General features: G+C 40.4%; 1 protein-coding gene across 5 annotated transcripts in view; it reads left to right on the forward strand.

Annotated features, from left to right (window-relative positions):
* Window positions 1-3,313: 3,313 nt before the first annotated feature.
* The window catches only part of LOC137993064 (serine/threonine-protein kinase/endoribonuclease IRE2-like), a 12,162-nt gene continuing 10,475 nt past the window's right edge, over window positions 3,314-5,000 (forward strand). For all 5 annotated transcript variants that reach the window (XR_011121803.1, XR_011121806.1, XR_011121804.1 and 2 more), the window contains exon 1: window positions 3,314-3,638. The gene's annotated coding sequence lies outside the window, so the exon portion shown is untranslated. The remainder of the gene's footprint in view (window positions 3,639-5,000) is intronic.

Here is a 5,000-nt window from a genome sequence, read left to right on the forward strand (position 1 = left end):
TAAGCGCTTAGTAATGACCATTGTAATCCAAACTTTGTTTTTCATAGGATTGCAGACTGTTAAGTTTGGTTTTAAACACTATTTCCACAGTACTCCATCGAACGAATATAAATGAGAACTTATTACTCAATTAATCTTTCAAGTTCTCGCAATAGAAGGGAGTACTGTTCAAAATGAAGGAATTTCTTTATTACAAGGGACAAATTCACAATCAGTTACTTTGCAGTATTCAAATTCTATCCATAACTATTCAAGTTGTATCGAAACGTACCGCATTGGCCTCGAAAATTCCCACATACTTGTGGAGTACTGTGTGGAGTACTCCCGGGGGAGTACTATGTGAAACACCGTTTTGTAGTCATTTATTAACATACGGCAAGAAGATGAATTAACGAGATGTAACTTTTTACGCGGCATGACATACAAATGCAACATTTCTTGTTCGTTTTGATTATTAACGTTTTATACTTTGCTTCTTGTGATGCCAAACTCTAAGGAACTTCATATTCACGAAACGCCAAGAATTTAGAGCCTTAAGTATGTAACTTAAAAGTGTTATCGGGAAATCATACGCATGCAAGTGTTCATTATTCACTCTCGCTACATCACTTGAAAGCCATCTAAAAATGCATTTACTTAATAAACCGGGAAAAAAATAATACAACAAGAAATTTTCAGTTTCAAGCACATGGTTTACATGTCTTGGTTAGGTTTGAATTGCACAAAAAAAAAAACCTTTGCTATATTACCATTGTGGGAGTAACAAAAAGAACAATACGTCGACCACTAACAGGTCACTTCTCTTCTAAATATTTTGTATTTTGCAGGAATTGTACCTCTAGATACCAAATTTACGCTGCAATACGTTTTTAAGTGGTGAACTTCATAAAACAGAACAGCAATTTTACGGAGAAAGGTCCTTCAATGCGCATTGTTGTACCGTTCCTAAGATACTGTTGTAACGCAATATTGTGTCACGGAAAACCATTCCTCGGACTGAGCACATAGGTGGCTTTAGCAAATTTCATGTTCTGAGAATGGTGCCCAAAAACGACGACAATAAAGATAATCCATGGAACCGTAATTATGGAGAATAATAACTGCATATCTTCCGTAAATTTTGTGTTATACGCCAAAAACTGTTTACAGTTGTTTTCAGACAATCATGGACAAAAGTGTTGGGAAGGTAACTTCATTTTACAGATACCCCCCTCCCCCTTTTCATGGGGGAGGGGGGCCACAAGAGCATGGTATCTCCCAAACACTTCAGCCAATACTTAAAAAAATCGAATTAGGTGTGAAGTGAGCTGATGCCCGCAACCTTCCCAACAACTTTTGACCACGATTGTAGGTCCTGCATAAACAATGTGTCCCCGCTGGTTTGCAGGCTCTATAAAGTCAAGCGCCTCAATAGGCCATTTCCGAGATCATGTCTGCCTTCTCTTCAAAGCGAGGCTAAGTGCGAAGTTTTTCCGGTGAAAGTTAGTTAACATTCATATGTAAAGTAGAACTAATTACCATCACAGAAACTTCGCACTTAGACTCGCTTTGAAGAGGAGGCAGATATAAACTCAATTCAAAGGCGACCTAACTTCATAATTCGAATGCTCGCTCAACGTAACGATTTGTAGCGTTAATATGGGAAACACGAGAAAAACCCGGCTAATCCTAGTTTACAGTGGGCTCGATTGATCAGCCGTTTTGTGCGCCCGCGTTCCTCCTCGCACACCAACGTTCGTTGGAAGGCGGGAGGATGTTAACCGCACTCCCAAAAGTTTACAGCGACGAAAATAAATAAAATAAACTTACTTTTACTGCACCTTATGTCCTTGTGTCGATTTGAGGCCTTTTGGGCTAGTTTTGAAATTTGCTGCTATCCTTCATTAAAAGAAGACAAAGCTTGAGACTCGGAACCTCTAAAGCCAGTTATCACTCCGCGATCGAGGACGATTTAATCCGAAAACCGGCTTGATTCGGCCTTTGTCCACTCTCACGTGAACGTCGATGACAAACGATATAGCATAAATGCTCAGAGTCTGAAAAAATCTCCACATGCTTGGAGAACAAGCCAGTTTTCACGAAAAACCCACCCTTTTCTCCATCTAAAAAAGGCGTTTTGGATTCATACATTGACAAGATTTTCGGCTTAGCAACCTGGCCTAGTGGCAATTTCCATTCTCTCTAGGGGTAGCTATCCAAGATCAAACCTCGTCAATCTGGAACTTTATCTCGTCCCTTTCCCCTGAAGACGGAGCTTCCAACGGTCGTGTCACGTATGAATCCAAAACGGATGAAAAATGGCGTACACCAATAGATCGTTGATTGATGAACCTAAGATAAACTAGGCCATACATGATTGAAGGTAAAGAGCAGCCAGCTCAAATGGCCTCAAATAGACAAAAGAACACAAGATAAAGCAAAGTAAGTATACTGTATTTATTTTCTTCGCTTTACGATAACCCGATTTTTTCGGTATTTCCTTACAAAGCACAAGCAAAGCACTGGAATTCTAAATCTGGGCTGCCTGTGGCTTGATAATCTAGGGGAATTGAACGCACTGGTCTCTCCAGGCGTTCTTTTTTCTCCTTGCTGGGCGCACTCAAATGCAAAAAGCGGGTAAGAAAAAAAATCCTCTTTGGAAGATTTGGATTGTGAAAAGGTGTTAAATTAATTAATATTTTGCTGACCATTCCACCCAAAACACTCTTTTAAGGAAAAGATCCTACTGGTATGGAGTTGCAGTGTTGTAATACTGTAAACACTGCGAGCCGTCTCTCTTTTGCTCTATTATAAACGAACGAGTCAGGTTTGACACTTTGTGACAGATACATAACATTGCGTAGGGTTGGCGAGGTGAAGTTGCTGTGTATAAGGGCCGATTTACACGATCAGATTTTGTCGCATGCGACAAGCTTATGACAGGCTTACGACATGACTTTACGATTGTCGCAGCGTTTTAAAACATGTTTTAAAATGCTACGACATTTTTGCAGACGTACACAACAATCGTAAATCATGTCGTGGGCCTGTCGTAAGCCGTTGTCGCATGCGACAAAATCGTACTGTGTAAATCGGCCCTAATGTCACTGTCGACGGCCACTAAGGGCCGATTTACACGATACGATTTTGTCGCATGCCACAAGCTCACGACAGGCCTACGACATGACTTACGATTGTCGCAGCGTTTTAAAACATGTTTTAAAATGCTGCGACATTTTTTCTGACGTACACAACAATCGTAAATCATGTCGTGGGCCTGTCGTAAGCCATTGTCGCATGCGACAAAGTCGTACCGTGTAAATCGGCCCTAACCATTCTCGAATGTCGTAAGTTGTGTTATGTATTTGCCATAAGGTGTCACACTTGAATTTATACTTCGGCGCCCTGCGGAAGTTGTAACAACGCCCGCAGTATTTCCGACAAGCAGGTTCAGGCATGATAGGCATGAATACAGATGAGGCTGAGTCGGGCTGAGTCTCGATACGGTGATTGCAATTTCTAGAAAGGTTTTTGTTTAATATTTGGTTTCTCAGCAGTGGATACTTGGGCAAGGAGAAGTAAATGTATCCGTGTGGCCATCGGCGGAATTTGAGCGTGACTGATGTAGGAGAAGTGCGATTTTATCACCGAGATGTGAGGTAAGTGCGAGTAAAAATATAAAGTTGTTGTTACGTTGTTGATGGTTGTACGCTAGAAATTACTTTCCAGCCTTTCCTTTATTGTTTTGGTACGAGGGACAACCTGGGAAGCTGAGAGATCGCTTAAATTCCGTTCAGTCAGGCAAAGCGGGCAAATCACCAGGACAATAAAGTTCGGCTTTTTATTGAGAAGGGTGTTTAAATATCTTTTTGAGTCTGCTATCGGATTTTTACCCGACCGAGCCTGGGTGGCCTGTGGCTCAGCCAATTTGCCATTTTCATTGCCCACTCACGGTATAATGATGGTCCATCAAAATGGTGTTAAAATGTAACCCAGTCATTAGGTGGTGTGTAATTGACGGTGCTGCACTCTAGGGTTCTCCCATGAGTGTGCTTTAAAATTCAACATGCTAACAGAAACATCAAAAACAACACTTTATTGTGCCAGTAGAAAGAAAATTTGAAGTCAATTTACAATGAATCAACGTAACTGATTATATAAAGGGTAACTACTGAAATCCCAGGAAGCTTGATTAATGAAATAGTTAAAATGCAATGTTAATAGCAGAGGTTTAATATTGTAATGATATAACCAGTAGTTATGCACAGTGACGTAGACATGGACACAGAAACACACACGACACCCACACATCTCACTCATTTTAAAAAAGGCATAGAAGGAATTTACCAAATTTTCTGACAAAATTATATTGTAATACAAGGCAAAGTATTATCAGTAAAGCGAAAGATGGTGGTGTCTGTGAAAAAGAGTCAGCATTAATCTACTCATCAATTGAATTCCAAACCTTGGGTCTTTGAATTTTTATGTTAAATTTAACATAATTAGTTCTAGCTCTGGGAAGGTGATATGATTGTTTAGCTCCAGATCTTGTGTTGTATGGTTGCATCTCACTCACTTAAGAGAAAAAGGCATAAAAAACTAGGTAGGAAAGGAATAGAAAGGAAAGAAACTTTATTTGAGTGTCTAGTAGTTCTATCGTTGGAGCACTGATTTGGGACACTGTATTTACTGAATTTAACACGTAATGTAAATCAAGAAAAAACCTCTTGGTGCAGAGAAGAGAACCAACTAACCCAACCTACATATGACGCCGAGGCAGGAATCCAACCCGGACCACATTAGGGGGAGGCGAGTGCTTTCACCACTGCGTCGTCTCTGCACCCCTAGAGTTACTGTACAATTAATAACAATTTTAATATACATTCTGATTCAAAACTGAAATATGATATACAACAAGATCATACACCTTACCCCTTTCAGTCCTTGGAGTGAAACTTATAGATTTGAGCCACCATGCACCGGTGCACCGTGCACCGGTGGCTCAGTTGGTTGAGCATCGG

This window comes from Montipora foliosa, chromosome 2 (genome assembly GCF_036669935.1).
Source record: "Montipora foliosa isolate CH-2021 chromosome 2, ASM3666993v2, whole genome shotgun sequence".
Classification (NCBI taxonomy): Eukaryota; Metazoa; Cnidaria; class Anthozoa; order Scleractinia; family Acroporidae; genus Montipora; species Montipora foliosa.